Source organism: Muntiacus reevesi, chromosome 11 (genome assembly GCF_963930625.1).
Source record: "Muntiacus reevesi chromosome 11, mMunRee1.1, whole genome shotgun sequence".
Classification (NCBI taxonomy): domain Eukaryota; kingdom Metazoa; phylum Chordata; class Mammalia; order Artiodactyla; family Cervidae; genus Muntiacus; species Muntiacus reevesi.
In genome coordinates, this window is record NC_089259.1 from 3,803,732 (window position 1) to 3,818,782 (window position 15,051).

The 15,051-nt window shown below is 32.7% G+C and overlaps 1 long non-coding RNA gene across 1 annotated transcript in view; it reads right to left on the reverse strand.

Annotated features, from left to right (window-relative positions):
- Positions 1–14,849, reverse strand: part of LOC136144414 (uncharacterized) — a 170,313-nt gene extending 155,464 nt beyond the window's left edge. Inside the window, exon 1 of the long non-coding RNA XR_010658540.1 lies at positions 14,699–14,849. This is a non-coding gene — a long non-coding RNA (uncharacterized lncRNA). The remainder of the gene's footprint in view (positions 1–14,698) is intronic.
- Positions 14,850–15,051: the final 202 nt, after the last annotated feature.

Sequence of the window (15,051 nt, forward strand, 5' to 3'; positions counted from 1 at the left end):
ACTGTTTTCAAAATATATGAACATATATATGAATATATGAAAAACATATGAAGAACAGTCTATGAAGAACATATGTATAAGAATATACCCATATTTAAAAAATTTTAAAAATTGGACCAAAAGAGCTGGAAGTAATATAAACATTTTCATATTTCAGAAAGAGCTTTTTAAGCAAAAAACCCTGCAACTTGGACTAATGGACAGACCTTAAAAGTTAAAAAATAACAATAAATACTGAGATATAACTACTCTAGCATATTATTTACATTTCAAAGTAGGATTAAAATCTAAAACTTCGGAAACATTGTTTGACTTATTTCCCTCTCCCAATATAAATAGACATTTATTTATGTTCCAGAAGATGAAACTCCAGACACCTCCCGTTTTTGTTCTCAAAGAGGAAGTGTTTTACGTTAAAGTGATGTGCTGTGTGCTTTGCTTAATTGCTTCAGCCCTGTCTGCTTCTTTGTGATCCTATGGACTCTAGCCCACCAGGCCCCTCTGCCTATCGGATTCTCCAGGCAGGAATACCGGAGTGGGTTGCATGCATTCCGCCAAGGTATCTTCCCAACCCCAGGGATCGAACCTGCATCGCTTAGGACTCCCGCACTGGCCGGCGGGTTCTTTACCGGTAGGGCCACCCGGGAAGCTCCACATTAAGGAGATGAGATTCCTTTTATCTCTCAGAAGAGGATGGTAAAAGCTGGAAAGCGCACATATAACCTACACGAGGTTCCTAACTTCAGTGTTCCTTTCCTGTGACTTTAGAACCTCTCTTGTATCCTGAAGAGACAGTACCACTCCCATTTTCACTATCGCATTATTCACAGTAGCTAAGATGTGGAAACAAATGGCCATGAACAAAAGTGAAAGCGAAATTGCTCAGCAATGTTTGACCCTTTGAGACCCCATGACTTGTAGCCTGCCACGCTCCTCCGTCCATGGAATTTTCCAGGCAAGAACACTGGAGTGGGTTGCCACTTCCTCTTCCAGGGAATATTCAAGTAAGATGAATAACTTCCAGAGATCTGCTGCACAACATTGTACTTTTAGTCAACAATAATGTGCATTTGAAATTTGTGGAGCATATATCTTATATTAAGTGGCCTAATTACAATAAAATTAAGAAAGCTAAATAAACAAGCAAATAAATAAATGAATGAATAAATCTTTCCCTTAAAAAAATAAAAATAAAATAAAAGCCCCTGATTTACAAACAGATTTGTCTGTCTGGATCTGCATTGTTGTAGAAAAATAGGGCAATGAGTATTGCTTCAGCTATTGTCGGAAGTAATAATAATCCTTTCCTGTTCCAGAAACCTCATATTTACTTTCAGAATAGTATGAATAATGTAGATACTAAAAAGTTACTAAAATCTTACTTCAAAAAATTATAAAAGGGGATGTACAAAGGACTAATAAACATATGAAATGTTCTCAGCCTTCTTAAGCAAAAGGTGATGAAACTTTAAATTACAATAAGGACAAACAACAAAGTAAAAAAAAAAAAAACTGATGACAAGTGTCCTGATGAGGTTACAGAATAATTTAAATACTCAAAAAAATTTGTTTGGCAGTACCTACTAAAGTGTTTAGTACAAATTAGAATGTTTGTTATAGTCCTAACAAAAATGAAATAAATGTACATGCACGAATGATTATTTGTAATATCCAAAATAACCCTAGTCTAGAATAGAAAACTGTAGTACCTTTACATATGCAACAAAATTCCAATAAATATGCAAGAGACGTAAACAAAAAAGGCTCTTGCAGCATTATTTATTTATACTCTTTCCCAAATGGTAATAACTTAAATATCCATTAAAAATACACTGGATACATACTGGTTTTGTCATATAATGGACAAATATATAGCAATGAAAATTGTGGACTAATACACACAATTTTGTGCTTGTGTCTAGAAAACACAATGTTCATCAAAAGAAACAAAATGGGACCATTCACAGGATTCTATTTGCATGAATTTCAGAAATAAGCAAAAATAATTATTAATGAAAGAAGTCAGACAAATGCTAACCTTCAGTGAGCCAAGGAACATTAAGTTACTAAGAAAGAGTGAAAAAACGGATTCTAAACCTTATTCATTTACATGATTACACAGATTTCTTTTTTGTATTTTGTGAAAGTCTATGCATATGATTTTGCCCTAATGAGTGTTAGTTATACTTCACTTTTAAAGCAGTTTAGAGTAAGTATAATTTGTAATATCGAAATCTTACATTTTAGATAAAAATATTTTATTTGCAGCAACAAAATTGGACCTAGACATTACTATACTAAGTGAAGTAAATAAAAAAATTCATATGATATAACATATATGTGGAATTAAACAAATGGTATAAAGAAACTTATTTACAAAGAAGAAATGCACTCACAGACATTGAAAAAAACATATGGTTACCAAAGTGGAAAATGGGGAGATGGATAAATTAGAACATGAGGATTAACAGATAAACTTTATTATCCATAAAATAGATAATCAGGGGCATACTTCACAGAACAAGAAACTATTTTCAATATGTTGTGACAACCTATAATGGAAAAGAATCCCCAAAATATATATATCTGTAAATAATATATATAATTATATAACATATAACTATATATAGAAGTTTCATATAATTTTTATATTTATATATTACATCATATTATTATAATTATATATAAATTCTATTAATATGTTAATATAATACATATTACATACAATATATATCACATATAATATATATATCATTATGATAATAAATAATAATATATTATAATATAATAATATAATAAAATAATATAAACATAGTTTATATATTATATTTTTATTTATATTATATCACATATTATATAAGTTACTAATAAATAACATATATGTACAATGTATATTTATCAGTAAATATTTATATATTAATATACATAATGTACTAAAAATATTATATTATATATCAAATATAATATATTATATATATTATAATATATATAATATATTATTAATATATACATACAAAATAAACATATAAAATTAATATATATAATATTCATATGTATAATTACATAATTATATGTCGATATATGTCATATATATGTTCATATATACATATGTACATATATAAACATATATACACACAATTTTTAATATATATAACTTAAAATATATATAGAATATGAATCAGTAAAAATATATAAATTTATATAAAAGTGTATGAATATATACAAATAATTGTGTATAATACACAAAGTATATTTACATATTTTATATATTCATAAATATATAATATAATTAATTTTATGTATCTATTAATATATCTATGCATATATAAGTGAATATATATTAATATTTAAACAAGTAGAGATAAATATTAACACATTTGTTTATATATAATATACAATATGCTATATATTCATATTGCATGTTAAATATTATATATTTCATGTCTTGTATATTAAAATATAGTGTAATATTAACATAGATACTATATATACTATAATAATATATAATATTTCCAGAAATATGCATATTAAAATTATATAAATACATCTATAAATAATCCAGCATGACACCAACATGAGTACGAGTTGCAGCTGGCAAAGCTCAAACAGTTCTACCACAGGGTGTACTGGCATTCCAACTTCCAACTTCCAACTCTGTGGAGTAGCTATGTAATAGTGAGTTACATCTAACCATTTATGTAATACATAAAATTATATCTTAATATATAATTTATACTATATGTTTATATATAATATAATATATAATAAAATATTATATAATAAATAATATGTATTACACTATATATTATACAATATTTTATAAAATTATGTATTTAATATATATAATTATATATATAATACATATATAACATATTATATAATATAATACATAATATATATTATACAATAATCTATAATATAGGATATAGTATAACATATAAATAACACATATATGTATAAATTTATATCTATTGTACATTAATATATAATTTTAAAGTACATATTAATATATAATATACATAACATATATTTACATATGTAATATTTTATAAAATGTAAAATTACCTTATAATAATATATATGTATCAAATATATGTATATACATACATGTATTTACATATATATATTTAGATACATATATGTATATTATATATAATGCATAATTGATTTCAATACATACATATATAGGTCATATATATTTCATATATATTATATATATAATATATATTATATATGTGTATATTGCATACACACAATATATACAATTATAATATATACAACTGTATATATATATATATATAGCATATATGGTATATATATTATATATTGTATACTATTGTATATTGCATATTATATATTGTATATGTATATATAAGTATACTATATATAATGTATATAAATAATATCATATATATCTACTTTATAATCTATAATAATATAATTTAATGTTTTATAATATTATTGTATGATTCTTATAAATCATATATTTTATATTATATGTTATATCTTCATGTGCAGTCAAATGCTGTACCATTGCACTATACCCACATATGATATAATGGCCATATATAAATACATAAATGTCTTTATATAAATATATATAAATATAACCAAAATATATAATGATACATTATATTATATTGTATAATTATATAAGTAATTAATGATTATATTTACATACACATAAATATATAATATATATCAATATATATGATCTATATAACATATGTAAAAATATATAACTATATATTTTATAACTGTAAGCATAATTATATAATTATTTTTATAATCTGATTATGTATAATTTATTATATAAATATAATTACATGTATCATTTTATAATTATATAACTATGATTATAATTATATACAATTATATATCACTTATAATTTTATATGATTATAAATTTATATTATAATTTTAATATATCATTTGAATATTATTATTATTTATAATTATTAAAATATAACATTAATTATCATAATAGTGAAAGAAAGTGAAGTCGCTCCATCATGCCTGAATCTTTGTGACCCCATGGACAGTAACCTGCAGCAAACTCCAGGCAAGAGTACTGGAGTGGATTGCCATTTCCTTCTCCAGGGAACTTTCTCTACCCAGGGATGGAACCCAGGTCTCCCACATTGCAGACAGACACTTTACCATCTGAGCCACCAGGGAAGCCCTAATTATCAAAATACTTAATTAATAATCAATCAATGACTAATTAGAATAATTTTATAATTATAATCTTCTATAATATAGAATAAACATAATTGTGTGATTATAATATGTAAATAATATAGAATATATTAATATATGAATATATAAATATGTTAAAAGATTATTATATTATAGCCTCCACTATATCATAGCTGATATTATATAATATATTATCATATGATTTGATATAGCATATGATATGTTATATTATATATATGATGTGGTATATTATATTTTCAAATATATTATATGATATTATATATATTATATAATATATTCTATAATATAGTGAATGTATAATATATATAAATTAGATATATTAAATATACATATATTTATTATATATTTATATATATTCATAATAGATATCAAATATAAGCAAAATATAAATATATATTCATTTATGATGTTTTATATATAAATGATGCATAATATATATAATAATTATATAATATATGTATCTATTTAATATATATTATATAATCTATAATATATTATAGTTGACATATGTAATAATATATAATTCTGTAATTATATAATGATATAATATTTATACAATAATATATAATTATATATATAATAATATGCTATATAATTGCTATATGTATACATATAATGTATATATATATATCTCTCTCAATGTGTGTGTGCTTCTATCTCAGTTTATCTGTGTGTGTTAATAATTATGTAATATATATCATATATAATATAATATATACTATTATATTAATATGTATCATATGTAATATATAATATATATTATACAGTTAAAATATATAGTAATTATACATTATCTATTATGTTTTATGTATTATTTAGTATATAAATATAATTAAGTCAATGTATATATCATTTAATATATTATTTTCTATATATTATTTATATATCAGTGTAATTATATATTTTATCTAATATATTTGTTTTATATATTATTTTTAATATTTTAATATATTATAACATCATATGTTATAATATATACATATATTATATTATATTAATTTTATATTTATATATATTTATATACAATTGTATATATAATAGACTATTATATATATTATATAGATATAATATATAATATCAAATGTATATATATTATATATTGTATTGTATATTACTATATATTATTGATTATATATATTTATTATATATTTTAAGAATTTAATTTTAATTAAAATTAAATAAAATATTTAATTTTTAAAATTAATTTCAATTAAAATTTATAAACAGTTTATGCCTATGTAATCTGTAACATTTGGTATGTGAAAAAGGTGTAGGACTGTCAAGTATTTTCTAGAAGCAGAGAAAGATTAAGAAAGGCAAGTGGCTTTTGGATTAAGAATCTCATATTCTATTTTCACACATCCTTTGACTTTTGTTACAATTAGTTTTCTGGCATCTTCTTTCTGAAAATATACATGTATAGCCCAAATTGTATTTCTTATAGTGTTATAGCCACGCTTTCCGGGAAACAGACTCACTCAGAAGGACAATGCAGATAGTGGAGTGCAGTTTATTACACCGGCAGGCCCAAGGCAGAGTCTCCTCTTAGCCAAGGACCCCGTCCAGCATTTGTGAAAATCTTTTATACCCCATGTGTACTGTGTCCAAACCCACCAGCCCAAATCCCTTGAGGCTTACAAAGGAAGGGTAAATACAATCACAATAACCCCATCATTCACGTGTTATGTGTTCAAACAGTTAGTAATCAGTAAGCCCGAGGTTACATTCCAACCAGTTAATAACCCATAAGCCTGTGCTTAGGCAGACGTGATTAGTGTCTGTTTTCTCTTAGGCAATGAGTAACCTGGATGTGATCTTAAAGATTCCCCTCCCAGAGGGGGTCTTATCCTTCCATTGTCATTCCCACAGGCATTAAGCACAGAGTTCAGAGTCCATGGGAGAGGTGGCCTAGCAGGATCAGCAGGGACAGGCCTGAGATGGAGTCCAGGCCCTATGAATTCCTTCTTCAATAGGATTCTAAGTTCACGTTTTAAAAAGTAGAAGTCAAGGCCTTTAAAAGGACTGGTGAAATGAGTTCCATGTATGTGAGATACTTCTCTTAATTTGACTTGATTAATCTGCCTCAAATCTCTCCTCTAATAAGTATTAAAACAAGAATTCTAACACAGTTTCTCCAGCTCTGAAGTCCATACCAATATCACTGTGTTGCATTTAAATTCATTTAATTTTCAGGATTAAAACTCATGAATTCCAAATATGAAACTTTTTATCTACAGACTTTTAAAACGGTGGGCCTCATCTTAGGATACATTGCAGCTCATACTTATTGTGTAGTCACTCAGTGGTGTCTGATTCTTTTGCAACCCCATGAACTGTAGCCCTCCACCTCCCCTGTCCATGGGATTTCCCAGGCAAGGATAATTGAGTGAGCTGCCATTTCCTTCTCCAGGGGATCTTCCTGACCCAGGGATTGAAACCACATGTCCTGCACTCGGAGGCAGATTCTTTATCACTGAGCCAGGAGGGAAGCCATGCAAGTCTCTTTAGTCTGTATCAAAACAGATAAGTAGAAACAGCTCCTACTACCACAACATGTGATATGATAAGAAGGAATTACACAGGGAAAACAACTGTGAACATCTCCTTCCAGTCATATAACAGTGCCAGGAAAAAGAGTTCAGCATAGCTTCTTGAGCAACCTAAGTGTGCTGCTCTTACTCTAAGTATATGCATATCCAGATAAAGGAGAATGAATAGCCTAGACATTCCCTGCTTGAGGCACTTTATGTAGCTCTTTTTGATATATATGTCTTCCTAAATCCATTAAAGAGTAACTCTTCAACCAGATTGGTTTTCATGATGATAAGGCAGGGTTTGTAATTAAATTTCACCAGAGACCCACCAACTTGCCCTAGGGAAAAAAATAAAAGAGCTGACATCCTTGCCTCGAGAATATAATAGAAAGGTCAGAACACAAATTCCTTCTTGAGAGAATGGTGTATGGAAGGTTCTTTACTGGAGCTTTGTTTAAGATATTTTCCATTGCAGACATCACCAATCTTTTAGCAATGTCAGCTCCTGTTCCTAAGCTCCATCAAGTCATTGAAGTTTCAGATCTTACAACTCTAAAAAACAAGGCCAATGATGTGGCTATTGTTTAGATTTTCTATTTTTTTAAGGAAATAAAAGGATATGCGGATCCCTTTGACCATATTCTTTCTTAAAGCTGTGGACCTTATATTTCAGTGTAATTTTAAAAATTGAGGTGTCAGTAAGGGATGGCACTTCCAAATTTGATGGACTGTAAATCTTATAGGAAGTGCAATGACATAGTAAGATGGAAGACAGCTGTCTTAGTTTATTCCAGCTGCTTTAACAGATGCTGATTGAGTTTTGTTACTTATAAACAATAAATATTTATTTCTTATAGTTCTGGAGGTTGGAAATTCAAGGTCATGTGGTCAATAGAATCCTGTCTGTGAAGACTTTATGGTTCATGGTCAGTCATCTTTTGCTGTGTCCTCACATGGCAGAAATGGTAATGTTGCAGAAACCAGTACTCGAGAAACCAAGTACCACACTCGGGAGAGTTTGAGAACTCAGGTTTATTATGCTGGCGGGCCCAGAGGAGTTAACACTCCAAGCTCTGAGTCCCGACAAAGGGCTTACAGAGTTTTTATAGACAGACTCTGGTGGACAACACTAGCTGTTGGCAGGCTGGTTTTAACAACGGGGTTTTGTGCATGCAGGCACAGTGGTCAAGATGGGGAGGGGGATGCCTGGCCTAGACAGGCATGATGAAGCAGTTTGCAGGGACTGGTGATTGCAAAGAGCAGGACAAGGGTGCATGAGATAAACTCCAGTTCCTAGTATTGCAAGTCCCCACCTTCTGAGACTACCTGACTATGTGATCTAGACTTTGCAAGGGGCAAGCTGAGTTACAGAGGCAGAAGGAGAAGGATGTTATGTAAAAATTTAACTTTTCCTTTTCATTCCCTCCCTCTTGATACTTCTATCGCCCTTTGTAGAAAGCATCACATCATGTTTTTGGTAGGACATTCAGAGCTCCCTCTCATTTAGGTGGCTACATTGAACTATTACCACTTGTAACTTTATGATCTGGGTAACAGCATTGAGAATACAAGGACCAAACAAGAGTGCTGCAAAGAGCATGAAGGGAGGACCTGGTAAAGGGAGAAGCCACGATGCCCAGCTCCAAGTATTGTTCCAGTTACCCAGGAATAAACTAGTTTTTCTCTCCTCTTTATGATTTGTTCCCTTAGTTGTTGGGCCATGTCCCTGACCATTCCTGGTTGGTTTATATTAAAGCAGCATTTTCATTTGAGAAGAGGCAGAGTCCTCCCTTTTCAACTGTCAGTAGGTCTGAAGTGAAGTTGCTCAGTCGTGTCTGACTCTTTGAGACCCTGTGGACTGTAGCCTACCAGGTTCCTCTGACCATGGGATTCTCCAGGCAAGAATACTGGAGTGGGTTGTCATTTCCTTCTCCAGGGGATCTTTCCGACCCAGGGATCAAACCCAGGGATTGAACCCGGGTCTCCTGCATTGGAGGCAGACGCTTTAACCTCTGAGCCACCAGGGAAGTCAGTAGGTCTAACCCTCTCCTATTCTGTAAAACCACCTCAGTCAGGGAGTTGAGTTAGTCCTGTGAGGCCACTAAAGGTTTGGCCACACTCTCAATGTCATCTGTGAAGACCTTGGATAGTGTATGGTAGAAGGTGGTTGATGAAGCAACCTCCTCCTTCTCCCATACCTATCCCAGCCATGATTCCCAACCCGACTAGTAGGGGTATAAACTGGATGGCTATTTTTGACTGCGTATGTGCTGTGAGAGGTGCGGTGAGAGTCTGGTTGTTAGGGACAATATTCATCTGGGGAGTGAGGAAAAGCTAAGGTGCAGATACCCATCTAACTGACAGATAGACATAAGTAAGCATCCGTCCCACAAACAAAGAAAAGGCCTTGATGGGGGCGGCACCATCTGTTACAGCAAGGGACACTGAAAGGCTGCAAACAGCCCTCACAAAACAGATAACTGAACACCAGCAAAAGGTTTTCTCCCCAGCTTTGCATTGTCACGGCTGTGGCAACTGAGCCCATCATGAAAGGGGGTCAGCCATACTGCGGAGCAGTTTAGTTAGTAGTGAGAATTGATCATAACAATCAGGGATAGGGTCCAGGGTTGACAATGAAAATCCACTGATAGTTTGATAGTCGGATCCTCAAGCTTCTGCTGTGCATTGACCAGCCAGCTGCCACAGTATGGCTGGAGCGAGGCTGAAGAATCCTTAAGCTTCTGCCATGTGTGGACTAGTCAGTCCAGAGTGACTAGAGCAGGGCTTAGCCTCCTGCAAGGGTGAGGGTCGCTGTTTCTGGAACCAGACCTTGAGGGGGTTTTAGGGGTCCTGAACTGCTTTCCAGGTGTCCTCATCACAGGAAGTCACTGCCTTCTTGACTCTGGTGTGCTGGATCCAAGGGATGACACCTATAACTCTAGCAGCAGTAAGAGTTGCCAGGACAACCATGTGAGGGCCTGTCCAAAGTGGCTGAAGTGGTTCCTTTTTCCATACCTCATCTCCTGGCTGATAGGGATGAACCCAATTGCCCGCTGGAATGGGTGTCCTTTTTCGTTTCCCAGGCAATACGGCAGAAGAGTGTTCCCAGGGCTTGGAGGTGTCAGGACATTCCAGGTCAGCTAGTTGTTGGTGGTCTCCCTTGAACTTTTTTCTCACTGGGGTGGTCTCCCGTATAAGATCTCAAAGGAAGAATAGCCTGAGGACCTCAGGGTGCATTTACGGAGGGAGGTGATGTCCACAGAATGAAAAGACAGCTTGTTCCAGCACTGTCTGTGTGTTGGCTGGAGAATATTCTTCTTGTACTACTACTTGGAGAAACCAACTTAAGAAGTTAAAGATATATGACCTAAAGATTAATAGAAGTAGGAAAGCTGCTCAGGCGCCAGCTAGGAGAACCAGGTCCAGACATTGGTTTGTGACATTATTGCTTCTCTAGGTATGAGAAGATGCAAGAATTTGGACTCATAAAAATCTTTACCTGAAAACATCTGAAGGCCTGTTTTTCTGGGTTTTCCCAGAGCACAGAGCGCCTTATTTTTTGTCTCCACCCTGAACTCCTTTCAAGGGAGTGTTGAAGGTCAGCATCTTATAGTGGTCATGACTTAATCTTTGTAGAGGCAGCTGGCAAGGGCCAACTTCCAGTCAGCAGGGCCCCTTCATAGTCATATTTGACCATGTTTTGGGGCCATTTTATGGTCATTCTGTCCTATGGTGCTGGGAAGGCTCATTCCCAGGTCTAACAAAGATTCCACTGACAGGCCACTCAATGTGCTGTTACTAGACCAGGCCTTGCAAGTGGCAAAAGCCTCTGGACCATACCTGTCTTACTAGCCTCTTGGTCCAGGAAAATATTTCCTCTTATTGCTTCTTGCCATATCTAGAGTTATATTATTACAGTTATTGATCTCATATGGAACTGCATATCAGCATTTTATTACAGGCTCAGTCACACATTTGATAATATAAGAAATAACCTTCTAAAGCAAGCTACATAGAAAATAATACAGCTAGTAGTTATTAGTAAGGTCACAAGCAAGAATTTAAGTCGAGAACTTTCATTGGGTATAGCCCAGTATATCCCAGGTCACCTGACTCAGTTAAATGATCATAGCCAAGTGTTAATCTCCTGGTTGTATATCATGGAGCATCTGACCTTTTATGCAAAGATTGGTTACTGAGATAAGCTTTGGAAACAATCTTAGAGTGTCCTTTTTAATAACTTAATTAAACCTTTTAGCAATAAAACATAACAAGGATCTATCTCAGAGGTGAGTCTTAGTAAGCACAGACCTTAATTAAAACTAGAACTTAATATTTAGTGAAACATAATTTTTTTTCTTTTTTTTTTTTTTTTTTTGAGAACTCATTGTGAGGGCATTAACACTGTAGCCAAGGAAGGTTTTAACCCATCAAATAAAAATGAGGTCTGTGAGGGAGCCAGGAAAAGCCAAGCAGCTGTATTGGATCTTCCATAGCCCTGGCTCTTTGATTTTTAACTGTTGTCTATTTATTTTTAGTTTCCTGGTTTAAGAGAAGACTATCATCATGTTTTAAGGACATCAAGATAGCAAAAGTACAACCACGAGGGGTTATTTTTTGTAGAAGCAGAATGAACTTTGTCTACATATACCATAATCTTAAATAATGTTTATTTACTTTACCAAAGTAACAAAAATATTTTTTTTTTTTTTTTTTTTTTTTTTTCTTTTTTATTTTTTTTTATTTTATTTTTTTTTTTTTAATATTATTTTATTAGTTGGAGGCCAATCACTTTACAACATTTCAGTGGGTTTTGTCATACATTGACATGAATCAGCCATATAGTTACATGTATTCCCCATCCCGATCCCCCCTCCCACCTCCCTCCCCACCCGACTCCTCAGGGTCCTCCCAGTGCACCAGGCCCGAGCACCTGACTCATGTATCCCACCTGGGCTGGTGGTCCGTTTCACCATAGATAATATATATGCTGTTCTTTCAAAACATCCCACCCTCACGTTCTCCCCCAGAGTTCAAAAGTCTGTTCTGTATTTCTGTGTCTCTTTTTCTGTTTTGCATATAGGGTTATCGCCACCATCTATCTAAATTCCGTATATATGTGTTAGTATACTGTAATGTTCTTTATCTTTCTGACTTACTTCACTCTGTATAATGGGCTCCAGTTTCATCCATCTCATTAGAACTGATTCAAATACAAATAGCTTAAAGGCAAATAAATTTATAATATGTTATCAATAGCTGCATTTTAAGAAAACTTTGTTCTCTTTAGAGAGAGAAGACCAAATTCCAGTCTGGCACAAACTTACTGTTAACAGCAAAATTTGTTTATCTGTTTAATTTTAGAAAGTCTTTTCCATAAATCTTGAAGAACCAGCAGTATTCTTCTAAAGGCATTAGAGTAAAACCATACAAGTCATGTATAAAATCTGATTCTATTGCAATTAACAAGGAAACCTGATCATAACACTTTAATATAATAACTAGAATTATAATTGACCATATTATATCAGGGCATAACAGATCTATATGAATTTCACATAATTTTAGAATATCCATATTAGTAACATCAACAATATAGTATAACCTGGAAAGATTTTTCACCCCTTTAACTGTACTTCCCATGTAATTGAACAAGTCCAATGAACTCAGGTAGCTTAATAACTCTTTGGGATGTCTCAGGGGCCCTCTGAAGCATCCCAAAGTTGGCTAGAAGTCGTTATTTAGGAAGTTTTGTCAATAAATATCAAAAGGGTTTATAATAGTCAGATAGGATCGTATAAGTCACTGTGAAATAATAGTCATTTACTTAGCCAAAATTAACAAAAGATTCCAAAGGTAAATATAGAACAGATCAATTAAGAGTTAGAAAAAAAAAAACAAATTTATTATTAAAAGCAGTTCAACAACTGAAGAAAGTATGTCCTCTTAACAGCGAGAAAGACCGAATTTAAGTTTTTGCACCAGTTTACTTTAAACTTAATTAAATTATTTTAAACTTAGTCAGTCCTAACCATGCACAAAACTTTTTCAGGGTCCTCCTTCTGCAAACCTTGTAGTCACTTTCTGTAACAGTTACCTGTAAGTCAGACCTACTTTCTTTTCCCTTTATAAAATGTAATTTTATTTTTGTATCTTCTTTATTAAAAACATACATCCTACTTTATTAGATTAGCAAACAAACATTAATTCTAGATATTTGATATTAACTATTTCCCAGTTCACTTGAATCTGAAATTTGCTTAGTTTAATTTTTATTGTATTTAGAATTGTTTGATTTATAAGCACTTACTTTTCTTTAAGCTAATTAAATTAGAAACTCATTTACAACTTCAACAATATTATCGGGAAAAAAAAAAAAAAAAACAACATATACTGAGACATACATAAATCCATAAGTCCATACAGAGAGACTGACAACGATCTTATAGTTTTCTGTTTGAGATTTAAAATGTCTCTTTGACCCCTTTTATTTCCTTCACTTGAAGTTCTAATTTGCCCAAGGCTGAGGTCTCAGACAAAGCTGGCTGTGTATTTCAAGGACAAGGAAAGGGTTAACGTCAAGCTTTTTCCTGGGCAGGTCTTTTTAACAAGTTAGCTGTTTTTAATTGCATATGCAAAACAAATTGATTTTGTAGTTTCCAAAAAGAAAAATTTCTCTCACTCCATTTAGTCAGCAATCATGCACTCACAATTATTCAGAGGGTATCACAATGACTCGCTTCTCCCGAGTCCTCAGGTTTCCTTACCTGTTGCTCCCTTCCTGGGAACCTCAAGGAGGTTATCATTCACGATGCCTCCCTTCTACCCGAGTCCCCAGGTCTCCCTATCTGATGCTCCCTTCCTGGGAGCCCAGGGAGGTGATCAGTCTCCTCTTCTGCCAGCCGGGGTAGGTTCCCGCCTGGGGACCAGCCCCAGGGCCTTACCTTATCCTGTGGCCACTCCTGGTGAGTTGGTTGTTGTACCCGGATCACGGAATCCCACCAAACACCACAGGAGCCGCGGATCGATGCAGAAGCAGTGAGGAACTTTATTACAAGCTCGAGCAGGGACTCCCTCCACACAACCTAATGGCCATGCGGAGAGAGCCCCGAGTGATGGCGGAGATCTATTTTTATACCGTATGGGGGGGAAACGGGAAGCTTAAGGGGATTGGTTATATTCTTTAACTAAGGATGTCTCCTTAGCTACTGACTGGTGGTTTAGAGTAAGGGGGTGAGGGACTTCCTGTCCTCCCCTGATTGGCTCTTTGAGTTTCTTTGTCTTAAAGTTTTGTTTT